This window comes from Lonchura striata, chromosome 15 (assembly GCF_050655825.1).
Source record: "Lonchura striata isolate lonStrDom1 chromosome 15, ASM5065582v1, whole genome shotgun sequence".
NCBI classification, from domain to species: Eukaryota; Metazoa; Chordata; class Aves; order Passeriformes; family Estrildidae; genus Lonchura; species Lonchura striata.
The window spans coordinates 15,318,448-15,339,646 of NC_140717.1; the positions used below are offsets into that span (position 1 = coordinate 15,318,448).

General features: G+C 44.8%; 1 protein-coding gene across 2 annotated transcripts in view; it reads left to right on the forward strand.

Moving 5' to 3' along the window:
- The window catches only part of TMEM132B (transmembrane protein 132B), a 228,985-nt gene that overhangs the window by 101,399 nt on the left and 106,387 nt on the right, over nucleotides 1–21,199 (forward strand). The window lies entirely within an intron of this gene.

Below are 21,199 nucleotides of genomic sequence, written 5' to 3' on the forward strand. Positions count from 1 at the left end.
GCCTGGGGAACCACCAGGGAAAAGTGGGATGCAGAGATTTGCCTCCTAAAGCTGTGAGGTGAGGGGAGGTGATTCCCCTCTCAGAGTCTCTGCAGAGGTGCTACACAACCTCGAGGCATGAATTCCAGGCAAACCTTTCCCTTCATTTGCTGTTCCATGCACTTGTGCCCCAGTTAAAGAAAAAAAAAAAAAAAAGGATAGGAAAGAAGAGGAAAACAAAAGGAAATAAAACACAGCAAGAAAGGGAGGTGGGGGAAGACCCCTCTTTTTCCCTAAGCACATTTGTAGGTTGTAATTCTGGGGGGACGCAGGAAGTTCCAGCCACCTTCCATCAATATTTTCTGAGGTTTCATGGGCTGACAATGCTCTGGCCACTGCATTTTCACTTTGTCTCCAAACTGTTGTCTTGACCTCTGTGCCTGGCCTGGAGCTGGGAGGGGACACGGTGGCTCCAGCAGGGAGGGCTCAGCTCCAGTGGCTCATGTGGGTGTGATGCCTTAGGATTTGAGCTTTTATATTTTCATCTATTGGTAATCCTGCAGTTCTTTAGTGTGTAACTAAACTCCACACGCAGTGTGAGCTGCTGCTCCCCCATGTTGGGCAGACACAACAATTCCTCTGCAGGCCTGGAATAAAGGACACCTCACTGCCTCAGGTCCCAAGAAATGGAAACAAAAGGGAATTTTGTGGGGAGTAAACTTGGCATAAATTACTTCATTAGCTGAAGCTGTAATTGGAAGATTAACCACCAATATGCAAATGGACCAAACTTATAAAAGTGTGAAAACTCATGACCCATCATCCATTTTGGCTGTAGTCCTTTGGGGGTTTTGTCTGCCCTAAATGTACCTAAAGGCCCTTCAATAAATACAACTGCTTTTTATTCCCTTAATTTTGTCTGCCCCCTGTTTTTAGGGAGTCCCAAAAAGCAACAGGTGGCTGGGCAGGCTCTGCTCCCTCTGAACTCCACCAGGTTCTTTCCTTCTAACAGCCATGACCTCTGTTCCCTTTGGAGCAAGGTGGAAAACCATCAGTTTGAAAGTGAAATACTGAGGTTAAAGGAAGATTGAGGTCATCTGATGTTACTGAAATCAAAATGAAGGGGCTATTTTTAAAGTTGGATGGGAAAAAAAATAGGCTGAACACTGAAAACTTATTGCCTTGTATGTGATTTCACTAATCCATGAAATTATACCTGTCACAGTAACTTACTTTTTATTAAAACTGAATTTTGCTTTGTGTTGAACTGTTAAATTGCACAAAAGCAATGCATCTCAAGTTAATTAATACTTTGACCCTTTCCTTTGTGAGATTAGTTTAATATTTTTGGATTAATTAAAGTATGCAAATAGAAACTGCTGAAAGATCACTTCCAGATTTGCAAATATTGTAGTGCTTAGAGTAAATATTTAACTTTGATCTTTCCTTTAATTTGTCTTTTTGGTCATAATGATGGCCCTCCTGTTCCTTTTGTAGAATGTCAAGTGTTTATGTAGAAGTTCTGCTGTTTCATTTAAATGATGGGTGACCTGAACTTGCTTCTATTAAGGTCAATGTGACAGAATTATCACTAGACCTGGGTCATGTGTTCCATTTTAGCAATCCAAGGAGCTTCACTGAAGGCAGTTTGTGTCTGAGTGAGGGTGCAGGATCAGTCTCTCTTGTGCAGGGCAGAAGCTGCCAGTGAACACAGTCGTACCCACCTCAGGGGAGATGCCTTTTTCTCTCTCAGAATTAATTTCCCTTCTGCTGACTCGCCCAGCTGGGTAGAGGAGCAGTGGGTAAGCCAGGACTGAGCCTCTGGGCTGAGCTTAGCTGATTTCTGGGGAGATTGGGCCGAGTTCATGGTGGGTTTGATATCAGAATGAAGACAAACCCGACACAGGGAAATGATCCTCTCTGGCTCCATATCAGAAGGCTTTGGAATGTTGAACACTTACATTTCTAAAACTATAAAACTATAGGTTTAAAGTGTAAAACTATTAAAACTATATTACATTAATATACTATTTAAAGAGATACTGTACTATTCTACATACTTACTCCTTACCTATTTAACTAATGAATAAACTCGTGACTCTGCTGAGAGCCCGAGCCACAGCTGGGTCCCTTTGGTCACTGACCCCAAACAACTTCCCCAGAATCCAGCCCAGCCATCCCTGCAGGTGAACAATCCCAACCACATTCCACATGGGCAAACAGAGGAGCAGAGGCAAAGATTGTTTTCTCTTCTTCTCCCTGTGCTTCTCCAAGAAACCCTGAGAGGGAGAGAATGTGAATGGCCCAGGTTTGAGGCTCGCTCAGGCTTTGTGCAGGGTGGAAAGCTCCATCAGCCCCTGGCCCGGCTCTGGGGACACCGAGGAACCCCCAGGAGTCACAGCCACCCCGAGACCTGTGCCCTTCACCCCACCAGGTCTGCTCTGCACTCGGGCTGGGCTTTACCCAGTGCTCAGCTCTGAAAAGAGCCTGACAGACCCAGCCTGGAGGAGAGCAGTGGCTCTGGGCTGTGACATCTTCTAATCCTGCCTGCATTCCTTTCAGCCCCCGTTATCAGCTGGAGCATTTGCAAATTTGCTTACTTTTCCAATCTTTCTGCCTCTCCCCTCTGCAGTGTTAACTGCTATCGGGAGGTTTTCATCTCCATTTCTCACATTTCCCTACGCAAATTGAGTGTCCATTAAAATGCTTTAAATTAAGACCTTTTCTCCTTTCATGCAGAGTGCATCGTTGCCTTTTTTGTGCATTAGTTAAAAAAAAATTCCTTATCACAGTGTTTCAGGCAGTTTACATTATATTCTATTAAAAATCCATTTTGTCCAAGGTTGTCACAATTCACAGATTAAAGCCTTCAAGAGTGTGTTTTGTTAGGAATACATTCATAAATTCACCTCTTTAGTAGTCCCACAAGCTTGTATTTAAAACCTCTTTTTTGATAATGCAGTTGAACAAAGAGCATAAAAAGAAGAGATTTATTTTTAATATACACACACCGGTATATTTGCCCACATCTTTTCTCATCTGTGTGGAGCCTTGCTTTGCCCTTACTTTTGCTCTCTCAAGGGAGGTTTTTGTAGCTCATTGAGTGAAGAGATTGGTTGTTGCCATCTGCATCTCTTCTCCCTCGAGCTCTCTCCTTGGGGCAGAACTCTGAGAATCTAATTTCGGTGGGGATAGTTGAAGCAGCAGTGTTTTGGTTCAAAAAAACACAGTTTATTCTTCAGACACAAATAGTTCTGCTCTGTGCCTGCAGCTGGGACCCAGCACTTCCATTCCATGGGGAAGGACCCGTGTGGATTTCTGCTTTGAGTGCAGACATGGCTTGCAAGGAAATCGGGGCTGGGGGGCTTTGCTGAAAATCAGGTGTTTTCAGCCCTCTGTGCACAACAGCTGAGCTGCTGAAGGGCTGGGATCTTACCCAGTGCTGAATTAGTGCAGCCAAAATTTGGGAGCCTACCAGACACGAGTCCTTGGTGGTTTGCTGCAAACAGATCCCACTTTGTAAGGACCATGCATGGTCCATGTTTTTTTCCACTGCATTTGCAGAAGATGGATGGAGCCTCGCAGTTCTTGTGTCCTTTGCTCCTGGGAGTTCTCTGGAAGCATTTCAGGAATATGCCACAAATTCACCTGCAGTGAGACCAGGGCAAGAGGGCTTGAAAAAAATGCCCTGACAGCCTGGACCATCTTGGCAAGCTGTGGCACCCCATAGCTCAGGGCTGATATCCTGAGGAGCAGGACTGCAGGAGCCTTGCCAGAGTGATTTAGCATTTTTTAGGATTAGGTTATTTCGAATCAGTGCTGAGCAGGAGCTGAGTTTCCATGGTCTCATTTGAAAGGCTCCAGAACAGAACATATTTCATGGTGCTCGGTGTTCTCCTTGCTGGGAAGCTGAAGAACAAACCCTTCATGTGACCCTCCTCAGGGCAGAGGAGGTGGCACCAGCACAAAAGCTTGGGCCAGAGAGCTGCAACAGCTCTGAAAGAGAATATTATACTGGGACATCATTTTCCCTCCTCAGGAACAGCCATTAAATTGGATTGGATTATTACCAGGTAAGAGTGTCTGGTCCTTGGCAAACTAGTATTTTAATCAGGAAGGTTATATTTATGCTAACTAGCAACGTTAATCAATTTGATTTTACCTGCAGTGCTGAGTAGAGCGTTATTGAGACCAAACTGGTTCTTCTCACCTAGGGATTATTTTATCTTCATGTCTTTAATACAGCTTCTGTCTCTCAGGATATCCATCACTGCATAAATTAAACTTGCATGAGGGGCACTCAGCATGCAGAAGTAGAAAGAGTGAAATCTTCAGAAGGCTTTTTTTCAGGTGTCCTCAGAAGTATTTATTCTGTTACCTGAAAATTTATGTATTTTTTTAAATTGATGCAGTCCAGCTCAGCTCTAACATTTGACATCCTCTGTCTTTAAACTTGAATGAAAAACGAAGATTCCTTTATGATCATTCAGTTTCTTTACTATTTTAAGAGGTGTCTACAGAATTCAAATTATTAACTTATTATATAAAATGGTAATTGTCATATATGTTTAAAACAGAAAAAGCAGCTATTTTATGTACTTAAAGGCATGCAAATACATCCTCCTGTTTTAAAATAATTCACTGCTTTTCCTGTTCTTGTGAATACCCTTTGAACCAGGAATATCAGCCAAAAGAAAGATGTAGAACTTGCTGCCAGTTAAGACTTGTGCATATATTTATTTAAAGTTAATATGTGTTGCTGGCATGGATGATCAGCTGAGCGAAGATGCATCATTTGGTTTTGTTTTCAAAGCTTTGGGGATGTCTTGAAAGCCTCTCCCAGGCTGAGCCTGAGCTTTGCTGAGCTGATTTACTGCAGTGGCTCGGCCTCCTGGAGGCTGAGCTGTGCTTGTAGCTCAGCACAGGGCAGGCTGCTGCTGCACGGAGGAGTTGGTGCTCCTGGGAGATAAATAAAGCCAGAAAGATGGGCTGCAGGCACTGTGCACACAGCTGAGAGCTGCTCCCCACGCTGGGGCCGTGCTCTCCAACACTTGCTGATGTGTTTATTGCCACAGGAACCCACTTGGCCCCAGGACCCCGAGTGTGTAAAGTGCCACCAGCAGCAGCAGCTGGCTGACAGATCAGCTGCACGTGTGGCTGTGCACAAAAGAGCAGCAACTGGTGCAGCCAGCCAGCCTTGCTCCAACTCGTTTTAGGCCACGCAAAGGCAGCGGGCTGGATGCCACGGAGTTCACCCAGGACAATAAAGTGAATGAGCAAAAGGAGCAGGGGAAAGGAAACGCAGGGAGGTGTGGAAAGCAGGCAGGAGAGGATGAAGAGCTGAGGGGAAATCCTGGGAGATGGGGAGGGAAAAATACAGGGAGATGGGGAGGAAAAAACCAGGGAGATGGAAAGCGAAAAAGCCAAGGGGATGGAGAGGGAAAAAGCCAAGGAGATGGAAAGGGAAAAAGCCAGGGAGATGGAAAGGGAAAAAGCCAGGGAGATGGACAGGGAAAAAGCCAGGGAGATGGAAAGGGAAAAAGCCAGGGAGATGGAAAGGGAAAAGCCAGGGAGATGGAAAGGGAAAAAGCCAGGGAGATGGAAAGGGAAAAAGCCAGGGAGATGGACAGGGAAAAGCCAGGGAGATGGAAAGGGAAAAAGCCAGGGAGATGGACAGGGAAAAAGCCAGGGAGATGGAAAGGGAAAAAGCCAAGGAGATGGAGGGGAAAAACCAAGGAGGTGGAGAGGAAAAAGGCAGGGAGATGGAAAGGGAAAAAGGCAGGGAGATGGGGAGGGAAAACCACTGCTGTCACCTCCTGCCAGACTGATGTAGGTGAGGACATTGGAATTCTTCGGGAGCTCTTCCCACCATGAAAGCCTTATTTGCATGAACCCGGACTTGAGCTGGTTTGGAAAGGAAAGTTTTGAATTAAAAATTAGGGGTGCTTAAGGTGTAGGAAGAAGCCACAAATGCTGTGATGCTGTTTATTTGGGTGTTTCCTTCCTCTTGTTAGGCGCTTTCCTCGGGACAGAGGTGTGATGGACAAAGAAATGTGCAGTGGCTGTGGGATGCTCATGGCCTTTGGGTCCTGCAGGAGTTCATTTCCTGGCCTTTGGCCACCCCCAAGGCAGCTCTGTCTCCTGACCATTGACAGAGAGGATTTTATCTTTAATGCACAATGTTCAGGCTGTGACCTCTATTGTGAGTGCTGGAGTCTGTTCTTAGTGTGAGGAGTGTTCCAGTGAGAAGCATCCACACACATTTTCAAACGTAAGCGACTCTACTGAGTCACAAAGAAATCCTGAGTTAGAAGGATTTTAACCAACCTTTGTTCTTTATAGTTTGTGTGAAAGAACCCAGGACAGCCTGGCAGTGTTCCTATTAGATGAAAGCACTGACTCCTCACAGGAGCTTAGAGAGGACATAAAAATAATAGACAAATTACCAGCAGCAGGAGGGACATCTTATTGTAGAAAACTGCAGTGTGAGGATCAAATATCATTTCTGGAGGGTCTTTTTTCCTATTTGATTTTTTTTTTCCATTCTAAAGAACAATGGAATTGTCTCCATCTCCTGTAGGTAGCTTAATATCCTGGAAACCACATGGATTCCTTCCTGGCCCCGTTTCACCAGCTCAGGAAGGTGATGGCTTAGCCACTCTTCTTGTTCCATCTTACTCCATCACATATTATGACCCAAAAGAATATTTTTGAACAAATGCACTTTTGGTAGCTGGAGCAGCCAGTGCAGGGAGCCCCAGCAAAATCAATGTTCTGTTGTCTGGAAATTTTGGAGAATAAGGAACATTTTGTTGGAAGAACTCAATACAAACAGATGCATGAAAATTACTTGGAAAATTAATGTTTGATGAAGATCTCTGGACTTGCCAAACCAGTAGAAAGCTTTGTGCAAATCCAGAGAAAAAATGCAGAAAATTTATTTTGGCAGCATTTGGGACTACAGTGAATTAGAAAAATACTAAGGAAAAAAAAGCAACAAAACCCAAACATTGGAACTCCAGATCCTTCGGTCTACTCCTTGGTGCAGAGGTGAACATGCAAAGGAATGGCTTAAATAAACTCTTCATGAGTGTAGTCCACAGAACCTGATCCAAACCCTATCCTGAGCAACACAAAAGCGAACCAAATCATTCTGAAATTAGTCATGTTTTTTAATTTGACCTAATTACCTCGGTTTTGGGCATATCATTCCTCCATGTCAAGCTTAATATTGATGTAACAGTTGGGAAAGTTTAATTTCAGGGTAGGGTGGTCTGTATAATTAGGAGTGCAAGGACGTGGCAGGAGGCTGGAGCCAATTTGCAGTGTGTGCAGAGGAGCAGTGCTGCAATCCTTATTCACCAGTGGAGCTTGCCTCCCTCTGCACACTGGGTGCCAAAGGGAATGCTGGCCCATTCCCAATCCACGGCTTCTCCAGGGCTCTGCTGGCTCCTGCCTGCTCCTCCTGTGCAGGGGGTTCTAATGGCCGTGGGCATGGAGGCACCTGGGCTGCCTCGGGAGGTCCATGGCAAAAATCCGTCCAACTGTGGGGATTTTCTAGAGCTTTTCAGAGTTCTGTGGGCACTTTGCAGCCGTGCCAGTTGATGGTGTGAGTGATAAAGGCCAGGTAACCATGGCTGCTGAACAGATCTGGCTCCAGGAACAAAATGGAGTGTTGGATTTTGGGGGTTTTCCCCCCATAATTTCCATAATCACATTTTTCCCTTGATAGGTTGAAGTAGCCTTTTCCTTGGTGCCTGCTGGGGTGAATACCCAGGAAACACAATTCTTAGTACAAATAATCTTATAAATGTGGGGTCTGCACAAGATTAGGCATCTGTGCAGCACCTTGAGATACTTCCCATCCCCTCACTGTTGGAAAATCTTCATGGATCCTTACGGAAATCCCAGAGAGAGGGAGGAGACGTGACCCAAACCCTTATGCCACAGAAGCACGACCTGATTGTTCTGCAAATATTGTAATTTTTTATGAAGTCCCAGCTTGCAAACCTGTTCCAGACTCAGGAGAGCCCCTTTAGTAGGGTGCCACTTGAGGACCCACTGGCTCTGAAGTACCTGGCTGGTTTCTGTGTGTGGCAGGTGTAATGATAAAGGAGGTGCTCAGAACCTGCAATTACAGACACCAATCTGCAGAAAATACAAGTCTTGATGGTGAGCCACGTTCTGCATAATGACAGGTGTTGGTGTGTCACACCTGACACACCGTGAAAATCAAAAACTGGAATTTTCTGTAGTGCAGGAACATTGCTGGGGATAGCTCAAGTGTTGCTAAGGAATTTATTTTTGGCAACTGTGCGCAGGGACTTAAGTATCATAATTGGATTGTTCTTTGATATAATAGACTGGAAAAGATTATTGAATGAATGTGAAATCGGGGAGCTGGTATTTGTGGTGTGTTTACTTCCCTCTTTTACCAGTTTATGAGTTTGGCTTGTAGCAAAGCCTACTGCACACATTTGGATTCCATTGGTGATGTGCTGACTTGCTTACTTAATAGCCAGTGCATTAAAGTACAAAAGCTAACAACTCATTTATTAGGCATTTAGCCAAAACTTCAACTCATTTTATTGTTAGGAGGTGCTGTTGCTAGACAGGCAAATATTAAGTTTGTTACATTGATTTATTTGAATCATCTGTGCCAAATACATTATACACCAGCCCAGCATTAACTTTGCATAAATTATATTTGCTTTAGTTAGAATTTTTCACTCATTTTGCCATTAATATGCCTCACCTGTGTTTACAACTTAAAAAGTTACAAAGTTTTTTATGTTTTTATGGTTAACTTGAAAAGTTATAAACTCTTGTAAAATGAAAAATGAAAATTGGCTGATGCTTTTGTCAGTGTCAGGATGTGATTTTTGTTTGTTTCTTGTAAACCCCAGCGTTTATTTGAGAAGAGCATTACATGGGAGTTAAGCTCTTTGCAGCAGGACTGTTCACCAGCTCATCTCACTGTACCAGGGGAATCTCCCCTTGGCACTTGGCTGAAAACACCATTTTATTATAAAGATGGACGTGCTGGCTTTGGGAACTCACACTCAGAATCTGTGTTTATTCTTCGAGTTGGCCTACGTGGATTTTCCCAGGACACTTGTTCAGGGGTTTGCTGTGAAATATTGCATTCATTAAGGCACTCACTAAAGCTTTAGCAAAAAAAATTTCCTAAAAACCAACTGCCAATAACTTGATCTTGCAAAAATTCCTTTTTTTTATTTTTTTTTTTTTTTTTTTTTTTTTTTTTTGGTGCAATTAATGAACTGATCTGATTCTTCTGGAGTTGTTGGGCTCACTGGGCTCAAAAGCTTGGCAGTGATTCCCAGCCCTGCTGGGCTGGAGCTGTGCTGTCCCCAGGGAATATCCCTGCTCCTGGCAGCTGGGACAGCGGGGACCCTGCCTCCCCCACCTCAGCTCAGGGAGACATCAGCCCTGCACAAGCCAAAAGAATTATTTTGTCTTTTCTCTTGGGAGTTTTCAGTGCAGAGATTGAAATCTGGAAGTATTGGCCTTGGCAGGGAGGGGATGGAGGAGGTTTTTGGATGTATGGGCTCCTGTTTGCACTCTCCCTCTTGGACAGTTTATGTCTGTGCTGGTTTTCTAAGTCTGTGGCTGGTGTATCTTCTTGTTAGACAAGCACTTCTTAATGGTGTACCACTTAATTTCTCTAGTAACAAGAGCAAGAAATAAGTTATTCCTCTTTTAAAAAGAGTCATTTAAGTAGTGAATAATGAATGCAAAATGCTGTCATTAAAAATCAGCAGATAAGCTGATGGATCATCTGTCATTCCCAAGCCTTGCCATAAGGGAAAAGTAGATTTATTTTTTTTTTTAAATAAAAATGGCAATGATGAGTATGGAACATACTAACTATGAATGCCTTAATAATGAAAACTGTTATTTATTCAGTCAACAACACCTTGCAACTGCTGCTTAACAACACCTGGTAGGAGAAAAGTACTTCCTTCATACCGAATATTTTCATTTGATTACCAATTTTCACCCTGTTATTGTTATGAGCTGTTTATTACTCAATACCACAGGGCTCCAAAAAGCCACCTCTGGTACCTGTGCTGGTGTGGGCTCACGTGCAGGACACTGTCCCCAGTCCCAGTGGACTCGTGCTTGTTTTGGGGACAGACTTTTGGGGAGCTCATCACAGAGCCTCAGCTTATGCTCACGGAGCCAGAGAGAAGCTGTTCTCTCTGTTTTGCCTGCTTTTATTTAGGTTTTTCCTCAGATGGAGCCTCTGCCCCTCTGCAGTGTGGTCAGCAATGTGGACATCAGGCTGAGAGCTCCCTGGAGCTCAGTCATGTTGAAAAGTGACACTTGCATGAAATAAGAGCTGTCCCAGGCCAGCCTCTGACTCGGGCAGAAACCAGAGCTCTGCTCCTCCCTGCACCCCCTGGACCTTTTATCCTTCCCATGCACTGCCAGGACACAGGGAAAGGGAAGTTCAAGCCCTCACCTCCCTGTGCTCTCCATCCCAAAGGAGCATTTCCAGGGGCTGTGCCTGAAGATCTGAGCTCCCTTTGAGGAGCTGCTTGCTGCTCCACAATTAGCTCAGCTTTTCCAATTACTCATGGTTTACATATATGGCAACCCCAAGCCAGATGAACGTAGACATGTTCTGAAAAGACTGTGGTGGAGGGGGAAAAAAGTGTCAAATGTTTTCTCAGAAGCTGAAAATACCAGCAGATGCCTGTTGATTTGGAGCTGTGCAGGCATTTGTACCTTTATTCCTTGCATGAGTGATGAAAGCCACTGTAGGGCTTCTTTCTTGGTGTTTTACAGAACAAACTCTAATCTTTTTACTATATATATATATGGCAATAAATAGTGTAAAGAGCTGGAGAACTGGATGGGTGGGAGCAGGAATTGAATGGAACAAGAAGCTGATCACCTGCAGTGGGACAATTTGTGGTTTTGCCTCTTGTGATTCAATGAATTGGTGAAGCTTTGGGGCTGGCACCAGTTTTAATGCTTTAGTTTCCCTTTTTTGATGAGGGGATGTCTGCTGGACTTCTTCCCTCCACCTCTTCCTCCACCCCAGAGCTCCAGCAGAGATCAACAGGAGTGCTGAGGTTCTGTGAGCTGTAATTCTGCTTCAGCCATGATTATATGTCAGTCTGCTGCACTCTGTAAGTGCTACTCCTGGCTTCCTGCTGGGAGCAGTTGATTAGATTCTAGTACCTTTTATACTGTAGATAAGGATTTTTTTTTTTTTTAACAAAGCACAGTAACACACAAAAGCCCCCATTGATATTTTACTATTTTTCTTCCCCCCTGCTCATAACTCATGCTTAAATACAAAACTAAAATGTTTTTGGCAAGCCTGGCCTTTCTTAACCCAATCTGTCCTCCCACTCCAAATAAAATTCAATTTCAAAATCTTTTCTGGCCCTAAATTGTAGGATAATCTTTGACCTAGGTAGAAATTTTCTACAAAATGTGAATCTTAAGCTGAATTTTGGACTCTCTCTGATAAAATGAATGCCAACTGCAAGATTATTTGTCCCACTTGTTACATTTTTCATTGTCAGCACAAGCTTTATTCCTCCAAATACATTATTGAATGAAAGAAAGCAGCTATTCTTTTATGTGTTACTGCTGATGCCTGTAATTCATCCTGTTCATTTTCTGTGCTGCTATTTTCTTTGTATGGTTCTTCTCCGGCTTATGTAGCACAGAAAATCTTAATTGCTTAAGTCTGATGTACTTTTCTATTCCTGGCAGCAGTGTAGGTTGCTGAACCATTATGTGGGAGCTGCCTTCTGGAATATGAAGTGTGTGTTGCAGTTGGGATGTGGCAGGGTTAGGGCCCAGCCCAGGAGGAGCCTTTTAATTGCTTTTGGGATTGCTTTTGGGATATTTTCTATAATGCAGCCGATTCTGCTGTTGTTTCCTGAGTGCTGTTTGCAAGGGGAAAGTTTTCTTTTTGGAGGTCTCATGCTGCAAGGCTTTCTTAAAGCTTATGGGACCATTTGATTTTGGGAGAATTCTGAGTTCATACCAGCAGCTGATGCTTGACAAAAACCAGGAAGCAACTCGTTATCTGATGGCATGAAAGACCATTACTGTTCATAGCTAATCTAGTTTGGTTTCCTGCTAATTAAAGCTTTATTTGTTTGGTATTCCAGCCTTGGTTCCACCTATTTACCATAAAACACCAGGACAGTGCTGGTACTCATATACAGAGGGGTTTTATTAAGCAGTGATGATGATACATATTGACAAATCCCATTTTTTATCATGTCTTTTCAAATATTTACATTTGAAATCCCAGACTTCTGGAGTCAAGTGATTCTTGAAGAAGGATTGCTCTTGCATTTGAATGTAAAAAGTAAGAGTCTGCTGGTTTTGACTGATGAAAAGTCTTGAAAATTTCATGAGACTCAAAAGATTGAGAGACAAGAAAGAGCAGTTAGAGCTGTAGGAACCCTTGGGGTGAGCTCCTGCGTGTGCAGGGTGTGATTTGTGATGTTTGTGTGCTGCTGATGCTCTTGGAGCTCTTGCTGAAGGACCACACCATGGCAGGGAGGGCTTAAACTCCAGGCATAAATTATCTGTCTGCTGAAAGTGCTCATTGAATCTCCTGTCTTGGTGATTAATGATGGAGCAGACAGTAATTTTAATATGAGCATGGTTAGTCTACCTGCTAATACCCCATGAACACAAACGGGGCAGGTTCTGAAGAGCCTGCCCAGCTAATTAATATTTCTGTGCTTTCACTAATCACTTGAACTGGGAACTTGGCCAAGACCAACAGAAGAGACTTCCAGTACAATAAATTGTTTTAGTTTTGTGATCTGATCTTATGCATGGCTCAGTGTTTCTGAAGGCAAGGGCAGAATAAAATCTCATTTTGCATGATAACATATGCAAATCAGAACTTTTTGGTCCCAGATGAAGCTTTGCTTCTATTGACATGGTACTAGGAAAATGCTGCTAAGAATAAAAAGCCACTAAAACTTTATTTTGCTGATAATATTCCATTATTGCTTTGTAAGCTACTTTATCCATAGGGCAAAATCTGCCAGAGAGATAAGATCCCATAATTCCTGTTTGCTTGTATCATTCCCTTTATGATTTATAGACTGCTGTAGATGGTCGTGGCATTTTGCAGACATATAAAAGATTGACATGTTCTTGCCTCAAAAGAACTTAAAAATTCTGCAGTTTAGCAGCACTCAGCAGTTCCTCCCGTTTGAATTTTACTTTTAATGGCACTGTATAAAATCACTATTGCACAGCCACCAAATGAAGTGGCATTTTATTTTTAGTTACAAATGCCATGTTTTTAATGTATTTGCTGTAGGTCCTAGACTGTCTGTGGGATGGGCTGGGAGGTTCTGTTCCCAGTCCCCATCTCAATTCTTTACTTGTATTTAAAACCTTTTCCCACCACTGACTGGAAAGAATTGAATGCCATTTTATTTACCAGCACTTGAAATGTCACTTTGCTGCATTATATCCTTGCAGTAAAATGTGAGTGAAGTCCCACCTCTATACCTGCAACTTTAGGATTTCCAGGCATTTGTGTAAAGCAAAATCCTTCTATATCCTGCCCAGGTAATTTTACAGAATTACATCTATAAACATAACATTAAAAGCAATTTTCTGAGCCTCATGATTACACTGATTTTGTTTGTCACACACCTGCATGTCCTGACTTGCCACGTTCTGCCACTCACAGCAAACTCTGTCTCGGGGTGTAATGTGACAGATGCTAATGAAGATGATGCAAGACAAATTTTAAAGGAAGAGACACTTGGAAAGGTCTTATTTTCACCTTATTACATGCTTTGAAAAATTAATTTTGTTGAAAATAAAGTAAAATTCTCGGGGATTTAAGGTGCTATACACTTGACCCTATGCCTAAATTAAATTCCCTAAAATTTTATGGCTTGCTTTGATGAATCCCAGCCAGAAAGATTTTTGAGCAGCAGACTGGTGGGAGGCAGGAATTATTCAGAGAGGTTTTGTTCCTAAGGGGGTGAGTGAAAAAACTCCTGCTAATTTCACTGGGAACCCGAGTAACCTGCAGCGCTCTTGTCCAGTTACATTTTCTCAGTGCAAGGCAGCAGCAGGGGTGGCTTTGTCTGGATTTGTGGCTGAAATGGAAGGCACCTGAGGATTGTAAGGTCAGAAATCCTGGAGTTCTGTCAGACACCCTGCCTGTCCCTTTGAACGCACGCTCAGCAGCGAGCACGGCGGAACAGAATTTACAAAATACACTTCCAAAGGCAGCAAACTTTGTTAAGGACTTTGGGCGAGGAATCCCCACTGCTGGCTCTGTGGTCAGCCTTGAATGCAGCGTTGTGGGGTGAAAGATCCTCCCATGGAAGTGTGAGGAGAGAGATTGTCAAAGCTGCCTTGTGATTCCTGACACGGGGCTTTAATCCCGTGCTTGCTGTGGGACAGGAGCTGAAGTGCTGGGTGAGCACTGGCTCAATCTCCTGTCGGAACTCCAAATGTCCCACAGACATTTTTGGAGGTTCCAGGCCCTGGTCAGAAGCATTTGAGACCCTGGCAGGCAGCTGGAAACAGCTGGGATTTTGGGTTTGAACCATGGAATGAGTTACCAACCTTGCAGGAAGAACAAGAAGTCACAAAAGTTTAGATATTAGAGTAGAAGTAGTCACAAAGTAAAGGGAATAATTTTTGAGTGCTGTACAGGGGGGTTTTGGTTTTGTACATGGGGGTCAGGGATGGCAGCCCAGCCTGGCATTTGGGAAGAAGCATCAGGAAGCCCAGAGCAGGCATGGGAAGAGTGAAGAGGTGAGGAGGTGGGCACTGCCACACTCCCTGTCATCCCAGGGCACCTTCAGCGTGGCATGAACCGGGTCAGCACCTCCCTGACGTGCACAGATGTTTTATCAGCCGTGCTCTAGACTGCAGGGATGCTCAGCAGTTGTGTCCCACGCCCTGCTGGGGGGAGTGAATCTCCTCCCTGCCTCAGTGCTCTGCCTGCAGGGACTGCCTGGTGTGCAGCACTGAGACGCTGATGTGTGCTCAGCTAAACGCTGGCTGGGGCTTGGCTGGGGCCCCATTCATAAAACACAACAAAGTGGCAACAAGTACAAACCTTGTCAGCTAAAGGATCTGCTGGGAATACCAGAGAGTACTTAGTGAGTAAAACAAATCAAATTTTGAAATCCTCCCTTCCAAAGGAAAGCGCAGAGGGGATTTAACTGCAGTGAGCGAGTGTATTTGCAGGGAAGTGGCAAGAGGAGGCTCTGAGTGAGTGGGACAGATTCTCTGGCAGGGCTGGTGGGTGGCCCCAAGCAAAGGGACAAGCAGGGCTGCCTGCAGCTGTGGGACCATCCTGAGCAGCAAACCCAGCCTGGCTGTGGCTGTGCCCTCGTGCTGAGCCACTGGCAGCAGGTGCTCTCCAAAGCCCTTGTGCATGGGGAGAGCCTTCCTGCTCAGTGCTGGAAGGGGTTAAATGTACATTGTGCACTGCTGCCCTATTTGTGTACGGGAAGATTCCTTTTTAATTGTAATTAGGCTGTCCTTGTGTTCGTGGCATGTTTCCATATGGGAATTGTTCCTGACAGAAGCTGTTCCAGGAGTTTGGCTGCTCGCCTGGTGCTGTGGAGCTGGGCTTCAGCTCTCTGCTAAGCCAGATGCTCCCTCTGTGACTCTGGCCAAGGCACTGAGACTCTCTGCCTCAGTTTCTAGTCATAAAATGGGAATATGCTTCTCTCACAAGGTGCCAAAGGTCGGGGGTGGCTCCGTGTGCTGGAAAAGTCTCTCCTCCAGCCCGACCTTCCCAAGAAAGGCTCAGCAGTCTCTGTTGTTGGGTCTCAAGGCAGTTTATTGCAAGTTATCTAAAAGATTTTCTTCTGGGGCTGCTGTGGTTTGCTCACAGCTCAGGCAGAGGCACACACACACCCTGACATCCTCTCTGACCCCGACTGCTTCTTCTCTCCCCACCCAGGGCTGCTGCTGTCTTTTATATGGGACATTACGTGTTACATGTGTGCAGTTTTCCCAATGCCTATTACCTATATTAAATGGTGATTTTCTATCTTTTATATGGTACATTACGTGTTACATGGTTACAGTTTTCCCCCACTGCCTATTACATATATTAAATGTGATTTTCTACTCTAAACCAATCTGTGAGTGCCAACATCACCAAGAACATGGAGGTGAGGAAGGAGAAAAAGGGAGGACAGGGCAGGCCCAAACCCCAAATCCATCTTAAAACCTGACCCCCATGTACAAACCCAAACCCCCCTGTACAGCACTCAAAAATTCTTCCCTCTACTTTGTGACTCCTTCTACTCTAATATCTAAACTTTTGTGACTTCTTGTTCTTCCTGCAAGGTTGGTAACTCATCCCATGGCTCAAACCCAAAATCCCAGCTGTTTCCAGCTGCCTGCCAGGGTCTCAAATGCTTCTGACCTGGGCCTGGAACCTCCAAAAATGTCGGAGGGACATTTGGAGTTCTGACAACAAGGGATTTATGAGTGTGGTGATCAGAGGGAGCTCTGAGAGCTCTGGGGGATTGGTCCATGTTCCTCAGGCAGGCACAGAGCAGCACCCAGGAGTCTGACTCAGGCTTGGACCATGTCCTCAGACGAGGACAAGTGCTGGCTTCAGTTCCCCAGCAAAGCTCCAGCTGAACCTGAAGTCTTTGATAGCCACAGAAGGAGAGGCAGCCAAGGGAAGGCTGTGAAATGGACACTCTCTGCCTAAAAATGAACATTAACTCCCGTGGGATTTTTAGAAATGTTTGGACCTAACTCTGGTTGAAGTTTGCAGCAGCATGAAAGGAAGTTCTACTAGGCCTTCAGTAGTTCTGTCTTCTGGTCACTTAGGTAATTATTTTCATTTTTACTGAAGGGCTGTTTATTCCCTTGCAGTGTTGCCTCATTTGCACCACCATTAGTCACCCTTGGAGCTTGACTGGAGAACTTTCAGTCCTTTCAGTCCTTCAGGGGCTGGTTTGTCCAGCACAGCCTGGCCATGGGCCACAGTGCTTTGTCTTTGCTTGTGTGTCACTAAGTAGCCCAAAACGCTGGGCTGGAAGTTGATTTGTGTCTTGCTTTGATTTATATTTTTTTCTCTGAACTACAGCATAGTTCCCCCTAAGGACAGGACAGGGCCTTTGCTCTATTACATGGAGCATTATTGAAAAGCTGTAGAAAATTACGTTGCCTCTCACAATTCTCTACTATTGCATTAAGTTGTTGAGAGAGCTCCAGCAGGTAACTGAGTTTTCTCCAGCAGAGATTCTGCTGCCTTGAGCCTATCATGTTAATCTCCCCTTAATTAGATCCTTCATCCCATTCTCAGGAACAGATGGGAGGCTCAGGGCTGTGAAATACTTGGGATCTCCTGGGACACCTGAGGAGGAGTCCTCCAGCCCTTCCCAAAAGCAGTGATGCCCATCAAGGCTCCTGTGAGGCTGTGCCAGGGCAATGTGTGTGCTCTGCTGCCTGGGGAGTGCTGCAGGCTCTGCCTGGCCCTGCAGTGCTCCCACCTCCCTGACCTCAGCAGCCCTAGGGACCTGCTGAGGTGACCCTCCCATCTTTCCTGCACGGATTTTTAATTTAAAGTGGATTTTGGCTTAGCAGAAACACATCCTTCTGATGAAAACCTCTGAATTTCTGGCTGAGCACTCCAATGATGTCCCATAGAAGCACATGGAAAAGCTCAGGACATCCCATGATAATCAGATTTCTCATCAACAGTGTGGGCTGTGCATTGCCATGCAGGGTTTCCAGGGAGACACTGCTTTTTGCCTGGCATCCACAGCCTTGGGAATATCCTCTTGCAGGACAAAGCAGAAGAGTAGAGGTGTCCCTGTGTCCATAAGCAGAGCTGCTGAAAAAGGGGATGCTGACAAGGAAAGGAAAGCAAACCAAGAGATCTGAGCCCTTTTCTCCTGGCTGCTGTCAAAGGAGATGTACAGCTGTGTGCTGGTGGTGACAGTCATTTCTGACATCACTGAAATCTCTTTGCTTTCTTGGCTTGCCAGCCACAGGTGTGCTGGCCAGCAGACAGCCCTGTCTCTGGATCAATACCTGCTGGAGCTTGTTTTGGGGACAGACTTTTGGGGAGCTCATCACAGAGCCTCAGCTGATGCTCACAGAGCCAGAGAGAAGCTGTTCTCTCTGTTTTGCCTGCCTTTATTTAGGTTTTTCCTCAGATGGAGCCCCTGCCCCTCTGCAGTGTGGTCAGCAATGTGGACATCAGGCTGAGAGCTCCCTGGAGCTCAGTCATGTTGAAAAAGTGACACTTGCATGAAATAAGAGCTGTCCCAGCCCATGTTTTCTCTGACAGGAACCTGCTGTACAGTCCTGCTGGTTTATGCCCCTCGTTCCTTCCTCCACTGCTCCAAGGCTTTGGCTCAGCTCTGCAGATGCCCCAAGGGTTTGAGTGAAACTTCTGCATGCTTGGATTCCAGTCTGGAGCAGAGCACTGTGACCATCCCTTGGAAACTCTGGGAGGTGGAGCAGACAGTGAGCTCAGCCTGGGGAGATTGGGTACGTGAAGATGAGGAAGAGGCTGTGAGGGAGAGCCCTAAATGGAGAGGTTTGATCTGTTTTGTTTGCTGGGCTTTGGAATACAGACAAACCCATTAAAATGAGACCATAAAACAAGCCACTGGTTTTGGTCTATGGACAAGTTTGGCAAGACTCAAAGCACAGATCGACGAGATTTAAAGCAAATATCCCTCTGAAATTATAGTTTGGAGCAGGGAGCCCCACACCAATCGATGGAATCTGCTTTTGTTATGGTCTCAAAAACTGCGAGGCTGACTCATGCCATTACAGTGATGCACTGTGTTGTCAAGGTAATGGATTTGGGCACTTGGCAAAGACAGGGAGGGTGTAAAAGGCAAGGAGGTATTCTGCCAGACTCCAGGGGGAAGCTTCATGCTAAGAATTTTTTTTTTTTTTAATGGCTGAGATGGAGAACACTCAATTTTTGTTGTAGAAGTGAGAATTTTATGCCCTGGCCTATTGCTGTTGTGGTGCACATCAGCCATGGGAATGCTGCTGTTTCCCAAATGTTGCAGGGTGTGTGAACTTCTGCTGCCTTGCCTCCTGCTGCTGAGAAGCTTCTGTCCACAGGGCTTAAGTAGAAAATAGAAATTGGAACAAAGAGGGAGAAAGTGGGGATGTTGTGCATATTGCAGTTCCTTGGGGAAGGAGTATGGCTGTAAAGGAATTGTTGGGCTGAGTTCTGAAGAGATTGAGGTAAGGGATAAGCCTCCAAGGACCATGTCTGCAACCTATCAAGGCCTTTTTTCCTTTCTCTCTCTTTTTTTTTTCATAATAGCAACAACATTTAAAAGCACTGTTTAAGGACAAGCTTGAAAAGATCAACCAAAAAGGCAAGAGAAGTGGGGTTTCTCTTATAAAACCTTTGCAAGCCAGTCAGCCTGCTTAATTGTACTTTGATAAAAAGAGAAACTGATAGGAGGAGGGGGGAAAGAAAAAGAAGAAAGCAACTACCTGTTAAAAATCATCAAGATGAGGGATTGCTGTCTGCAAAGCTTCTGAAGACAAGTCCTTCCTTATGTAACTCCTTGGCTTTCTTTCACTTACTGAAACAAATCAGGAGCTGACAGGAAAAGTGAAATGTCTGCACTGATGAGATAATCTGACTTACCAAGACCAGCAAGGCACAGGATGTTTGAATAATGGAGCTGGGGGCTCGTGTGGAGCAGGGAATGCTGTGTGGGGATGTGCTGGGAGAGCTCAGGGAGCAGCAGGGCTGTGGGATTTTGTGTGCCAAGCCCACCTGGGGCCAGGCTGGATGGACAGCTGTCTAAATGACCCCTTCTGTCTACTCTGTAGCCTTTTTTCCTCCTAAAAGAGACAATGGCCAGGGACAGGAAACCCAGAGACAGAGCAGAGAGTCCATCCCGAGGTTTGGAAAAGGAGTGTCGTGGTTTTAGGAGACTGGACATGAATTGCCAGGACTAAGTGGCTCATTTATCCACACTCTGTGTGTTTGGACCTTCTTCCAAAGGTCCCAATCCAACCTTCCAGCCAAGCTGGCGGGAAAGCTTCCCTGAATTCTTGTTTTTTTGGATCAGGCTTTTGGTGGTAGAAATCTGGACAGGATTTGGTACAGGGCAGGAGCAGGTGGAAAGGAATTGAGAGGAAAACACCCACCCATGTTTAACTGCAGGCTTGCAGTTATCATGAGCATCAGGGCCGAGTGTTTATGGAGCTCCCTGAACAAAATCCAAGGCAATATTTGTTTTTATGTGGTACCAACAGCATGCAGACAGGTTCTCTAATAGCCTCTGGTTTTGCCTGAGGTGAGAGATAGCTGGGGCTGGCATTTGTTGGAGATTTATCTTGTGAGAGGTGCACTTTCTGCAGCTCAAAGAGAATGAATCCACTTGCAGTTTGAAATGTCAACCTTTTTCTTCAGCGTTCAGGATTCACAAGCAGTTTTACACTGGAAAGCCATTTTGGGGGGAGTTTTGTTCTATTTTGGTGACAGAGCTGAGGCCACTTCAGTCCAACAGCCTTGGCAGTGAGGCCCTGGAACATTCCCTGCCCCTGAAGAACAGGCACAGCTCACAAATGCAGCATGGCAGCAAATGGCCCAGATGATCCAGTGGGTGACCTCCAATCCTACTTTGTCCTTGCTGGTGCATGAGGAAATCTCTGAGTCAATTTAGAGTGTCCTAAACTACCCTAGAAGTGACAATATTTTACTTCTCCAGTGACAACACACAATGAAGTTGGATTGTACATGTGACAATTCACTGAGGCTAAATGAGCTGCTGCTTAAAAATAGTATGGTGATAGGCATTTAATCATCCCAATCTAAGTGTAAGATATGGTGATAATCCTTTCGTTTCAGTAAATTAAATGCCAACTGGGCATTTAAGCAAAAGAGAGTGAGGCTCTATGAGAAACATGGCACAGTACATTAAAAATAACTGTGGAGAAAGGTGATTCATTAAAGAAAATGCCAACCTTGAAAGAAGGACTCTAAAAACCTATTACTATATTACTATAAAACAAATAATAGCTTATACCTGGTCTTTTGCCATCCCATATTCTGTTATTTCTGTTTTCTTGGGGAATACAGAGGTTTGAGAGCAGTGAGGGAAAAGCCCATGAGTGACAAACTTTGGGCTGATTGGAGTGACAGCATTTTTCAGCTTAAGTAAAGATATTAAAAGTCACCACGCTACCTGCAGAGGTAAACTTTTGA